Source organism: Formica exsecta, unplaced genomic scaffold (genome assembly GCF_003651465.1).
Source record: "Formica exsecta isolate Colony F162 unplaced genomic scaffold, ASM365146v1 scaffold370, whole genome shotgun sequence".
NCBI classification, from domain to species: domain Eukaryota; kingdom Metazoa; phylum Arthropoda; class Insecta; order Hymenoptera; family Formicidae; genus Formica; species Formica exsecta.
This window is the reverse complement of record NW_021850942.1, coordinates 397,673-412,627: the sequence shown is the minus strand read 5'-3', so window position 1 is coordinate 412,627 and position 14,955 is coordinate 397,673.

Genomic DNA, 14,955 nt, shown 5'->3' with positions numbered 1-14,955 from the left:
CGTCGTGATAATGAGATTTATGACAGCCGAAAACGTGGTCGCGATTATCCCGGATAACGCAGCGAGTCCGTACAACCGCCGTCGTCGTCGTCGTCGTCGTTTCCTCCTCTTTCTCCTCGCTATGCTTTTCGCGAAAGGTCAGGGAGATGATTTCGATTCTACGGAAGATAGGAACGGAGCGCGTGATGCGAACCGGCGTATGATTCCAAGGATAATAGGCGAAACGCGAAAACGCGCGAGCGTTTTAACAATGGAACGTGAAAAAATTCACGCAGTACATTTCAATTTTATTAGCACGATGACATTATTCTTGTCCGATTGAACGAGTGGCGTCGCGTCGTCTCTTACGGCGATGGTATTCCTTTTCTCTCGGCAATCCGACGCGGAGTTTCCACCTAATTATCTATCCGTCTATCTTCTTTATCTCCCCGATCGTTTCCATCACCCGAGACGTATACAAGTCTGAGCCTCTCGGTTCTATTGTCCGCGGTCTATAGAGGCGCAATAACTCATGAGACGTACGGTGCACTATGCTCGTGAAGAGAATAAAAGACCCGCAGGTATGTCGAAGCTAGGTTGGTATTTATATCTGTAGGACGCTTCCCTTCAGGAGGAGCGATCAATTGACATTTCGTTGCGCGAGGTATCGATTTCAACGATTGCGCAATTGCTCATCTCGTTCGACTATGTAAAGGGATGCGAAAATGATTCTCGGCGAAGCAACATCTCTGATATCTGACCAATGTAATCTCGTTTCTCTTCGAAACGATACGTACTCGAATGTTTTTCGCTTCCACCAAAGTTCCAGAGTTGAACGGTTACGTCTACGTGATTTCCTTTACAAATTGCCAACGCGATGCTGACGTGGATTATTTACAGTCAGGTAATATAAAAGAGTTTACTTCGATTCTCTCGTTTTTGCTCCGAGAATCCTTTTTTATCCCGCGAACAAGATTACCGAGGAAGAGTATTATCGGACCGTTTAATCTGCTGCCGACTTTGCGCGAATCCATTCGCTTTTGAATCAATCAAAGATGTGACGTGATGGCTGCGAAAAAGTCGAGTGCTTTCCTTTGCAGTTTCTAAATCCGACAAAATCTACGCGAATGAAAAATTTTATCTCTCCCAGAGAGCAGAATCTCTGCGATAAAACGTAAGAAATAATGTTCACGTATCAAAATATTCGGCGGAATAAGCGAGGCGAAGAACGATCTGTTGGTCTGCTCATTTAAATGTCGAATCTTATATTGGGAAAATATTTCCATAAACCGCGATTTCTCTCGCGTTTCAGTAACGCTTCCGTTCTCTTCCCCAAGTCGCTACTTGATTCGATATTAAAATGCGTAAGGACGATTAAATCTGATATAAAAGAACCACGGCATCTGCCTATTTCGCGCAGCTGCCGCCGCATTATATCGCATCGTATATTTCGTCTACGATCCGGAATTTCGCGTCCCCCGAACGTCATCGAACGACGCGGCGTCGCTTTCCAACGTTAAAGTCCCAATCAAGATTGATTGCGCGAGATGAAACGGAATCTATTTCGCGTTCGACGAGATTACGGCAGCGGAGCGCCGGCTTGAATGCCAAATCGCCGTCGGTTGACATCCCGATAGAGGCTGAGGAATACTAACGAGGCTCTACGATCGTCTTCAGAGCTGCTCCTATTCGTGTGGCTCGTATTTTTCTCCCTTTTTCCCCCGATCTTTCTGCAATCGCAGCCGCTTAAATTACTGTTTCCATCGTTTCTCATCTCTCTAAAAATGTGCGAAAGATTTTTACGTTTTCAAGTACGAATTATGAACGCGTTAAAAATCGCAAGTAGGTATAGTACATTTCTGACTCCCCTTTTCCCTTTTTCCCCTCCCCCCCTCTCTCTCTCTCTCTCGGGGTTAAGGTTCAGCATCGCAACTCCGGTGCACCGCGGGCGCGAGAAGTTTCTCGATTAATTAATCGCAACGGCGAACAACATAAATTATCCAGCATCATAGCGTTTGCAGACGTATCTTAGCGCATGAGTTGCTCTCAAAGTTGCAGTTACGACAGTGCAGTTGCAATAGCGGCGGGCTTAGTCGAGCGAGACCCCGAGTGCGCGGTGGCCGCACTCGATCACACGCGGGAACTAATTCGAGGTGTCGACTCGACGAGCGTGTTCGGCTCGCGTGAAAAACCGCGCGCAATCGGGGGACGGTTTCGCATTATTCGACGTATTCCGCCGATAAATAACGCGCTCGCGCGTCGCTCGGTGCGTATATATACCTACCGGTTGTGGCACGTCGGGATATTTACACGGCGGGTCGATTTATCGCGTCGCGCCCACCGCGCCTTCCCTTCTTTTTTTTCTATGGCAAAAATTGAAATATATCTCCCCGCAAACCCGCCCGATTTTATTGTCCAATTTCTCGTCGAGTCCTTCATTCAGCGATACAATCGATCCGCGCATCGTTCTCGATCCGTTTGCGAATACGCGCAGCAAATTCTTTTATCGTCTCCTGGATTTTTTAAATCGTCGGATGTTAAGGTTCTTAAGAATTTTCAGGGCTTTTCTTACGTTCGCAGATTCTTACTCTTTCGCTTTATGTGCGACAGACGTCCGAGTCGACATGTTCCTAGATCCTCCTATATTCTCTAGGGTGTCCTGATCCGCAGTATATTCTATAGCTTTCTCGGGAGGATATGCTCTACCGAAATGTTCCGGAAATGTTCTGCTTGGTCAGACGAGGCAGACGCGCCCAGTTCTTACATAATCTCGCGGACGAGATAAAAGACGCAATGAAAATTTGAACTTGGTAGCGAATCGATATTATATGTATCGTATATTATCAGGTACGGGTATAATTATTTTTTTGTAATTAGATTTCGATTTGATTGTTGTAAGCGTGATTAATTGGAATTATTCATCGTATCTTGTACAAAACCGAACGACTATCGAACACACAAAGCGAGTCGATACGATAAACAAAAAGGGCGTGTGTTTTTCGATTTAATCAATACAATCTCCGAGAATTTTCCTTCGATATCCGATGTTTGCGTATTTATCTGATGGAAATTAAAATCGCGGTTTGCAACTGCAAACGCACTATGGCTGTTCGAAAACCGGAAAACGAAACAATGTTTCCTGTTTACTTTGTGATCCATGCTTGTTCCTCCGAGAATTAATATTTGTGAGTCATGTAAGCGAAATGAATCTCATGACGAATATGTACGAATTGTGGTACATATTCGGCAGCCCCGTAGTTCATCGAATACAATTCCGCTTCGGTGAGAAACGACCAATCGATCGGCACACATTTTGTTTTATCTCGTCGTGTTTTTTTACAATATGTTTCGAAGAGAACGCGCGTATGCACGCGCCGATTAATTATCATAATGTTCAAGGCAAAAAGACGCAGTCGCCGTGAAAAGGAAACTGTTGCCATTCTATTTTTAAACTTACTTTTATTCATATATATACACTCATAATCATAGATACTCATGTTGATAATATGCATCGCGATATGCATAATGATAATGATAACGGGTAGTTGCAATTTGCGGCCGCTTAACTGTCATTTCACGCAATTATTTCTGCATAGAAATGTCCGTAGAACATATTTAATCATGCGCGACAGGAACACGTGTTAAGTCGATTTAGATCGTTGTGTCAATCATAATCCAATTTTCTGTAACTTGATAGAAAATTATGTTTTTCTTTTTTTAGAAACTAAATATTTCTTTACATCGAATTTTTCTCATTCTAAATTCGCTTACATTGAGCTGAAACTGTGAAATGTATTTATAGATATATCGCATTTAGAGAACTACCTGTCTTTCCGATATCGAAATATTGCTATTTATATGTTGGTGAAATATAGTGAGCTATGTGAATGCATGTATAAGGCATTACCTCATCGCAAAATATCTTGTCGATTCAGCGGTATCTTTAGAATAATCGAGTCTTCGATACGTCATACTGATCGAGAAGCAAAGAATCTGACATTACGTTGCAACATGGGACGAGGGGAAAGACGGGAGAGTCGCGCGTTTGAAATCGTCTGATAATTATGAAAACTCTGTTATTGGAAAATGCATCGTCGGCATTCATAATGGACTCTACACTGTCATAATGCGAAATGTAAATGCTCGGATGATCAATGGTTGAACATTTACTTACGGTACGCAGCGGGCGTCCGCTGCTGCCGCGAACAATAGCAGTGTCTAATAAACTACTCCGCATGCTTCGCCGTGTAACGCATACATTTCCCACGTCTGGATAGCTTCTCTCGAGGCCAGACTTTAACGAACATTACAATATACGTATAATACACGCGTTCGCAAATCGCGCGTTTCTACCCGAAATGCGGCTTTTGCGTCTGAGTTGTTCGTTGATGAGAATGCTTTTATCGTACGATACAATCGTATCGTGTATTTCAGAATTTTCCGGCATGGTTATTACGTTATAAACCCAACTGTTGCCTGATAGTTGCTAATTTTCATTCCAATGAACTTTTAGTATAATTTTAGCTCTGCTTGAAGTATCGCTTAAATATATATTATACGTTTCTGCGTTTATCAGTTGTGCGATAATGCTGGATCAATATTGATGCATTTGAATATTATACTCTATATACGGTTATATTATGCTTCGTTACGAGAATAATGAGTTTCTTTTTTGGCTGTATAAACGCAATCTACACGTTACGTTTATCGCGAAGCGCTCTCGATCGATCGTCAGTTTCGAAGCTCCAGCAAAGCGGATGCTGGATGGATTTCCCTAAAACAATATCTTCATTCCTCGCCATGGGATTTCGATCATGCTTATGTCCGTCGACAACGATGCAATGGATATGTTTATTCGGGCGTAGCTTGATTTGCACGGCGATAACATGATGAACGCGACACATTCGTCTATCGAAGCTAAACACTTTACATTGTTTACACGGCCGAGAAACTGCCTTTGTCGATGTAACGGCGTCGTATTTGTGTTACGATGTAATAAACGATGTATTTGTTCTAGCGCTATTTAGCATATCGATTCATGCAATTTGAGAAAAACATTTCAAACATTACTGAAGCATACAAAATAAACTTTCGAAATTGAATGGACATTTTAATACTAGGACCACACACGCATACATTCGTATGATATTTGACGCATGAACCAGTGATATTTCAATCTCATCGTATAATACAAAAAAATATCGAGTATAAATATATCCACGATATACGAAACGTCATGAATATTAATCTTTGTTTTTTACTACTATGCTTGTATAATTCTTCTTGTATGTAAAACTGCATTAATACTGAAAAATTGATGGTTGAAAGCAAAAATTTTTCATTAGCAAAATTTTTTCAAAGAATTTGTTTTTTACATCAATATTATCCATCGAATATTTTATATTATTTGATTTAGCTTTGAAATAACATGTTTCGCATATATCTACAATTCTTTTGATACAATCATTGATTCATTAGTAAACCATTATGACTGGTTTAGTTTGAACGTAATCAAAACGTCTGAACGATTAAATGTCTCTAATAAACTGTCGATGTTATCTGTATCGTAACGTAATTTATAAGCAACTTTCGAGAGGTTCTTGTCGTTCGTTTGTCCACCGAGCGAGACGCATTAGTCTAACTCCTTCGCAATGTGGTTCTCAAACTTTGCTTTTAGCTCAGTTATGCTTCCATTGAATAAGTATTCGACTACGAGAAAATCCGGCACGCTTTCTAGTAACTTGCTGTAATTACATATAGTTAAGAGCTTGAAACAGCAAAGGTAGAACGAAAAAAAAAAATACTAAAAGAACGGGAAAGTATAATATAATAAAATATAAATAATTTTATAAATATTAATCGCGCATAAATATTAATTCCGCATTATTTTTATGCGATTTTATATATTGCATTTTGCGCGTTAGTATATAATAACGCATACGTAATTATCGAAGTCCATTAATTGAACAGTTATTATTACCGTCGACTATTTATGATTAAGCAGTGACTGTTTATTATATCATCAAATTCATTAATAATATATTTTACTTTCCCGGTTACGAAGGTTTCTTGATTACCATCGCGTTACGCGTTTTAATCTGAAGAGAATCGATATATAAATACTCGATGCAGTTAATTATGCAATGCAACGGTTACGTATTGTAATTAATGCAGGAAGTATTTCGTTCCACGCGACTACGTCGAAAGTCCTTAAGCTAACGAGCTGAGTTACACGAACACCTTCGACTCCTCGATTTTTCATGGCGAAATCTTTCCCTTCTTCTTCCACTCGATCGATTCCGCGAACCGGGAGCAAATTACTCTCGCGAGATTATTAATGGATTCGCCACTATCGCCACCGCCGTCGCTGATCGCGTATTTAGCAATTTTGATAAATATACCCGTTGCTCCCTTCGGGCTTCCTTCCCCCGGATTTTTGTCCCCTTAATGAGGAATTGACTGTCTATCTAACGAGATAGCCATCAGCAATTTGCGGGTCTTACGTTGACCTCTAATTGGACCACGCTACACCAACGGAGTCACTATCGCGATTGGAGGGCCTATTTCGTGTTAATGAAAGTTTCATCGATTTTGTTAGTCGCCCCATTTTATTGCCGAGGGAATATCAAATTGCCGCGAATTATGCACTCTGAGTGCATCTTGCGTTTATTTGATTCGGTACGTCTTGATGATTCCGCGATTTCACTTTATATAACTCTCCTCCCTTACGAAACCATCGTCGTCGACTGCCACTTGTAATTACGCGAAATTATATTCGGCCGCGATTTATTGTGAATTCAATATTAAAATTCTAAATTTGCACAAATTTACATATATACGAGATATTCAATTTGTTTCGTTAGTTCATCGGTCCAAAGTATATTAGACAGTTTTAAAATCCACAGGATCTTTAATAAGTTCTCCAAAGGTTATCGATTTTTAATTATAACGTCAAATAATACTTTGAAATAATTGAAGATTATTATTCCATTAATATCATAACAAAGTTGACTGACATGCAGAAATCTTTAATTACCTTGGTCTGTGCACGTGACGTTGAAATTAGAGCATCGACTTTATTATAAAAAACTACAACATTATAGATTGAAATCTCGCTACGCTTTTAATGAAATAATCAATAATACACACGGTAAAATTTAGTAATATCAAGAAAAAAGAAAATCGATAGAGTTCCCTGCAAATTTACGTTGAATTCAAATAGTACTTCGGCAGTCAGAGGAATGGTCGTAAAGAGAGAGGGGCTGAGTATGATTAAATATGGACCCCCGGTCACCTCGATTCATTTTGGAGGGGCTACTGCTCCTGGCAGCAGCTTCTTCATTCAACGCGATTCAGCATGTATTGTGTATGGGGCTTAAACCGGTTAAATATTCAACGCACGTGCAGCTGCTGCCATTCGTGCGCTGCACGTATGCTGTTCGTCTTATCGTAGCCTCTTTAAAAAAAAAGAAGGAAAGGAAAAAAAAACAATTCGTTCGATACTCGACGTCTGATGGTAGCAGCACGTCGTCTCCTCGCGAAATCCTTTTTCGCGGTCACGTCCGCGGTTCGTTGGTCCAAAATGTATGCCAAAACTGGCGCAAACCATCTAAAACCATCTCATCCCGAGAGAGGAAAAAGAATCATTTAGCAACCGGCGGGATATCGAACGTGCCTGAGTGATGTGATCGATATTCAAGTATGGTATTTTAAATTCCGCAATTTACGTTCCTATATGGCAGGTTGTTATGTCTTACCCAAAAAATTGCTACATTTTTGCACCAACAAACTTTTTTTTACGACATCTGTTCATTAAGTTTTTCAGCTTTGTTTGTTATTAATTAATTATATAATTACAGAAAAATTTTATTTTCGAGAATACAATCGTTTTCAAAGAGAAAGAGGAGAGAGAAAAATACACATTTTATTTAAAAAAAAAAATGGATCGTGGAATTCTCTCTCTCTCCCTCCCTCTCTCTCTCTCTCTCTCTCTTACATTTAAAACAATGTTACCTGGTTATTCATCGCATAACGACGTTTCAATCTCCGAATGGCATTTCCTCTCGAATACTATTTATTTTACTGTGTGCGAAGAGCGAAAAATTTGATTGTTATTTCCTCCTTTATTTCGTTTCGGTTTCGAAACACGCGGAAAGGTAGAATGAAACAAGCGGTTTGCCGCAAAGTGTAGAACTCTTCTTTACATTCCAACGTTGGGCGCGTCACTCGAACACAAAAAGCTGAATGAACGTTTGCGAGAGTGGCGTGTCAAGATCTATACGATTCGAGAGCCGGCGAGAACGTGGAAATTAAGAGCGGCTACCGCGTAAAACTCGCACGTTTCTTTTCCTCTTTTATTTTTCTCGACGCAATAATTTAAGAGAGACGTTGTTATATACGCAGATAGCTCCGACGTTTCGCGCACGCGGACGAGCGAAACTCGCGCGAGGCCGCTCGATAAAGGAGCGATTAACATAACAAGCCGCCGATTATGCACTTCCTAACCGAGTACGGGACTATCGAGGTCATCGTGATAAAAGGGAGAACCCACCCACTCAAACCTTTCTAGTCTGAAGTATCGGTTTCCCGTACGTGCGAGAGCTCGCACCTAAATGTAAATGCCGCGAGAGAAGGTGGCCGCGCGAACGTAAACCCTAATCTTCCCGAAGCCCCCGAAAGACGGTATGCAGTTGGCGTAACGACCGGCTAAATCCGAAATGGCGTGACTAACGACCCGACTTGATATCGTGTGCTCTAACACACACATTTGCACACTCTCTCTAAATTCACAGAAAATCAGAACGGTCAGAGACTTGGAGGTACTCGTGCCGTTTCTCGGTAGAATCCCGTGCCTAGCGAAGACTGGCGTAACTCCACCGCCCATTGCCAACTTTATCTCGCAATTCTAACTTTGCTTTAAACAGCAACGCGCGCTTAGTCGATGTAGCCACTTTCAACGCCTTAACACGGCCGCGCCATAAATATTCCTCGACAAAGAATTATGGTTGATGACTTTTAAAAGCGGTAAATCAGGTATGTGTGTCGATGGGACTTGAGATTACCAAGTTTTCAGGGAAATTTATGTTTTTAACTGTGTACTAATTATGAGATAATTCTTGCAACTGAAAATATGAATTTTCATGAGGCGAGTACACTTTCCAACGTACTCTAAAGATTCGGAAGAATTTTACGAAATTAGTCGATCGCTGAAACCGACCGAGCGAAGGCTTTTCATCCCCCGCACGTGATCCCACACACGGTCCGTTTTTATATCACCGCAGCGACGACGAGTGCGGGTCAAAATACGAATCGAATGCATCGTTTGCTCTTCGACACGAGCACTTCGTGATCGTCGATTAAATTCGCTTTATCGAAGAATAATTGCGAACGAGAATATTGGCTGTGCCAGGATTACAAATGGCCGCGGCGCGGATGAAATGCACGATCGGGCGACCTCTCGACCTATTTCATCGATAAAAAATGTTCTTTGAACGAATTTTTTTACCGCAATTTAAAACATGCTACCGACTATAATCATACAAACAATAAGCAATTTATTTACACATTATTATTCTCTATCGTTGCGTTAAAAAATGTCATTTGATGAATTGAAATGTCACATTTAAGCACATGTCAAAATTGAAAGCGTTCTCATTCCGTGAAAATAGATTTTCCATTAATCACATTAAGTATTACATCATGCATTGAAAGGAATTTTCTGTTTCGTATAAAATGCATCGCTTTTTAATCGGATAATCCTTCGTAAATCTGACAACAAATACGGTTCGATTGCGTTTCTACATTCTTTCTAAATTTATATAGGATTTAGGTCTCCCTATTTTCCTGCGTTACAGGGAAAGCTCTTTGTTGAATTAAGCCGTTTGCTTCTATTCTACATTTCCACAATTCTCATTATCCACATGTTAGTTACTCAAGTGTAACTAAAGAATGCTTTGTACGAAGCTAACAATGCAAAGCTCTCTCGTACAAAAGGCAATGACCGATAACGTCGTCTCTACTTTACGTACATCATCATAAATATTCACCTGCGCGTATCCAATTATAATTTTGCGAACGCATGTGTACATCTCTTGTTCCGGCTAATTCCTTCCGAAGATAATACGTGATGATATGTCATAACGAATGTAATATCGAAGTCGTATCCGTTTATCGCTACTCGGCGCGCAATCTTGTCAAGTGAGTTTTATTACACCGGGGAAATATACGCGGCGTGTTAAAACTCTGGTAAGTCGCAACGTATTGCCAATACGTGACGAGTGCACGTAATACAACTGCGTGAGTGCAATGAAATTGTGGTTAAAGCGAAAAAAAAGGAAAAATAAATAAAAAAATTCCCTTGAGAATTTAACTTAAAATCTCAACATTTGTCAAAACTTGCGGGAGATTCGTTAAAGTAAAAAATAATTGTACTTTTAAAAAAATATATTCTCTCTTATTTTTATTATCGTGAAGAAAACGAAGATTGCGAATAACGAAAGATCCGGGTTTGCGATCAGGTAGAATCCTTTATAAAAATAATGAAGACAGCGCTGACAGAGGTGAAGCGCGCGGACCGCAGGAATTTAATATCTCGTCGAGTCGCTGTCTAACGCGCGCGTTACCTCCGCATACCGAAAACCCACGCAGTGAGTGAGCGAGCGAGCTATCGTCGTCATCAAATTTATATTTCATTCGGTGAAGAACCAACAGGTGCCTAGCTCGCGATTGCCGCCGCAACGAATACAGCGAGCGCGCGGGTCAGGAGAATCCGCTCGCGCGAACGCAAGACGGCAATCATTATAAATAACTCTGGCTGCTCGACGTCACGCCGACACAATGGGAGTTTTATCGGAAGGAAAATGACGACGATAAATAACGCGGTAATAATAAAAATCTATATATGCGGAGATGGGGTGTAGAAGAGGGAAAGGGGGCCGGTCTAGAGCGAACAACTGACTGTGTGTCATTTTCTACGAACGGAACGAATCGCCTAATACTGTGCACGCGAGCACGGACAATGCGCCGCAGGACAGAGATCCAACTGTCTCACTGTGATATCGGGGACAATACTAAACGGCCCGGCGAGATCCAATCGAGAAATCAGAAAGGAATCGCTGGACGCGCGCCATTCGTCCCATGTCGAATTAGATCGCGGATCGGTCGGCTCGTAAAAGTACAAGAGGGACACGTATGAGAGAAACGTGAGATGAACATCTTTGGCGTGTTTCGTTATCTAGTTGGTGGTGGAACTTGCTGGTACACGATGAGTCGGCAAATTTTGCTCCTCGTCTTCTCCTCCATAATACATGATCGCAGGAACTTTTGTGCACAACGAGTTTTACATTACAATTGAATTTCTATTCTATCATACGAGTACTCGTATATATGCTGAAAAATAATAAATAGTAATAAAATTTAAGGGAATATTTCAATGTAATTTTAATGTAGAATTGCGAAAATATCTGAATTGACAACAAGAACTAATTTCAACAAGGTGCAACTTTGTGTGACGCTGGCTAAAAAAATAAATATAAATCTTTTTTTTCTTATTTTTTATTTATTGGATCCAGTGTATCGAGCATTGATTAACGAGTTGTGGGAGCAACGCGAAAGGGGGAACCTCAATAAAAATCATAGATGAAAGCGCAACGACAGCTTACTATTCGTGAAATGTCAGGTGAAAGTGTAATATTGTACAGAATAATAGAATGAGTTTCCGAGTGTCAGCACGTTTGTCGCGGATGCATTTATAACTTGCCACTGTAAAAACAAAATATTTAACGCAAACATTCAATCATGTTAAGTTTTCAAATCGAATTGCGATAGATTCAAGATTGATTGCAAAAATACATCATCAATTTCCTGCAAATTGTACAAAATAAACACCATGATTCGAAATGGATAATGCAAGTTATCGTATGACACGGAAATATACAGAAAATAAAATTAAGGTGAGAAATATTTATATCTTTGCGCGACACTGATATTTCTAATGTGTAATCAAAGGAATTAATTATTTTTAGAGTAATTTTTTGACACTTTAACATTAAATTAATGTGTATCATTTTTACGATAAACCGCAATATTTTTTTAATGCATGTATATCTCGTTTTCATTTTAATTTCAATGACAGATAAGTCAGGTACATTTTAGCTTCTGCCTCTGAGTCGTTGTTGAGAGTTACTTAGTTTAGATAAACATTGGACAGATGTTTCCCCCGAGTTTACTTTGAGTTTCATTTGTTAACGGTGCGAGAGCTTTAGTATCACGCAAAGGAAACGAAAAAGAAGAATTCTGTGAAATACACGTATACGAAGGCACACTGTCGACGGCTACATGCATACTATCATATGTCGTTTTACACACAACGATATCGTATTTTTCTATAGTCGTTTATACTCGGGTGAAGATAAAAACACGCGACCACGTGTGTTTCACAATCATTTCAGTGCACTCTGATACGATCGGGAGAGTCCTTGATAAAACCACGCGTAAGTTATATCTGGGTTCCCTTTGATACAGTCCATTCACTTTTCCACGGCAGCGATTTCCTTTCTTGATGATTATCTGGAACGTGTTTTTCATCAAGGACGAAAAATCGGGAAAAACTATCTATATATTATATGTATATAGTTTCCTCCATTTTCTCGAACACGGCTCGCTCTCGCTTGTTCGGCTTCTCTACGTCTTGTATCGGGGATAAGGGAAAGAACAACGCCCGTGCCCTGGACCCTGGAAATAAATCCATTACACGTCGTGGAATCCTGCGGCCTTTCGAATAGAGGAGCCGGACAAAGGCGGGGTCGGTTTTGTCCTTCCCGCTCGAGTATCGGACTTTTGATGGTACGTGGGTACCCACGCTCACTCGATGGTCTACCTCATTAAGATCACTCCTACACCCTATTAACGCCAATATATGGTCGCGGCCTTTGTTAGTGAACTGGTTTCCGCTGCGCCACTAAATATGGTTCCGTCGCGCGATCTAAGGACCCGTAATTCCGATTCGTCCAGAATAATCGTTGCAGCGAGCTATATCTCGGGGGAATTATATCCGGCTGACGATGAGAGAGATGAGAAAGAGGAAAGGGAAGAGGGGGAGAGGGGAGACGCTCGGATTCATCCATTCTATGAGCCTAACGAATAATCACGACGACGATTAATCGCGGGATGAACATATCGATCGTTATGAAGGAATCGGGATTGGCCTTATCGGCGCGGGAAAGTTGACGAGTTAACAAATCGATTTTGCAGGCGCCGGCAAACTAAAAAGTCGACGAGAGGCAAGCCGAGGTATAACGGGATCCGATGAAACGGAGAGCCGGTACCCAGCGCCGCCGTCTCCCCGGGTGTGTTGAGGATCGCGATCGCGTGGAGGCACATAAATAGCGAGGCCACGCAACGTGACGTGTCGCACTCTAGCACGAGAGAGCCATATCTCGCCGGATTGATTTAATCGCCAGCGTCCATTTGTCAAGGCCGACGTCCGAATGCGGGTGGGCCCGTTTGCCGTGTCCGTTGCGTCGGTCCCGCGGAGCTCGTTCTCCATTTCGCTGCGAGTGTCGGTCAATGCTCGTCCGATCGTCAGCGCGATTGTTCGCCATTGCAGTTGGATCCAACTTGGAAAGATGAGACCGTATCGCGCGATCCTGCTTGCCAGCCAGGGTGGAGTAAAGCAAAAAAATTCGGAGAGATGTGATTTCGGAAATATTCTATCTGCGCAGATGACAGTAGTTCGAAATTTTCATCTATTTCGAATTATTTTATTGTTCGAGATAGATTTTAGATTGCGAATTTTTACAGAATTTTTATTAACTTTATATAATATTTTAACATATTGTTATATTTTAATATTTTTAATGTCTTTAACGTTTATTCTCTCTTTCTCTCTCTCAGCAGTATCTCACGTACGGCTAATAGCAAAGTCGTGAATATAAGTATAAGAGCATATATAATCGTGAACTCTCTCCATCTTACGACGTAGATATATACGTAGATGGGTATTCCAAACGATTGTGAGCAAAGTTCCAAGTCCGTCGTTAAGCCGGGCTGGTGTAAAAACAGACAAAAGTGCAGTGAGCACGAAAAAAATTTACATTGCGATACGCGAGGGAGAGAAGTAAGAAAATCATGGCCGAGAATCGTATTTGCATTACTGGATTACGGCGTTCGAAGGTGCCGGCAGTTAGAACGCCGCTTTCGTCGCTTTTTGTCGACGTACGCTCTCTCTCTCTCTCTCTCTCTCTCTCTCTCTCTCTCTCTCTATGGACGTTTTCTCCTTTTTCTTCACTCGGTCTCGCTCTCGGAGAAATGGTATAGTAATGATCGCGCGCGTTCCCGCACGATTCTCGTCTCCTTCGCTTACCTTCGCCTACCTTCCTTTTACCCGCACCTTAAAGCCGCACTGCAACGTTTTGTTGCATTCGCATGAGCGCCTCAGTGCCAGTGGATGCATCTCAGCATCCACGGCGGCAACAGCCGCCGTATCTCGCCAAAGTGGCTTCGCTAGTTCTTCATTTGTGTACTCAACGAGCCGTCCGCATTACACGATTCGCAGGTGTGTGCATTCCGCGGTACACGAGGGACGGGAATATATATTTTCAGTGCGTAACTAGATCGGCGTGCAACGAGAAACACGGAAACCCACTTTCGCGGGAAAAAATCTCATACGGACAGATCGGAGTGCATTCTGCATAATTTCTGTCACTGCAGCATCCCTTATACGCTCGAAGGATCTTCGCTTTAGCGTAAATTCCGGACTATTTAAATAATTTTCGTTTCTCCTTTATGTTTCAACAGTTCGCGATGTATAATGCGAAAAGGGGGAATCACCGAGCGGAGTGTTAATTAACGAATCCTGTCGGCGAGTAAATTACAAAATGATAATCAGCAGCGCCATATCGGCGCGCTTTACTCTTGATGAATCCGCATTTTTTTTTTTTTTCCCTCGGAACACCATCGTCAGTCGGCGCTGATCAT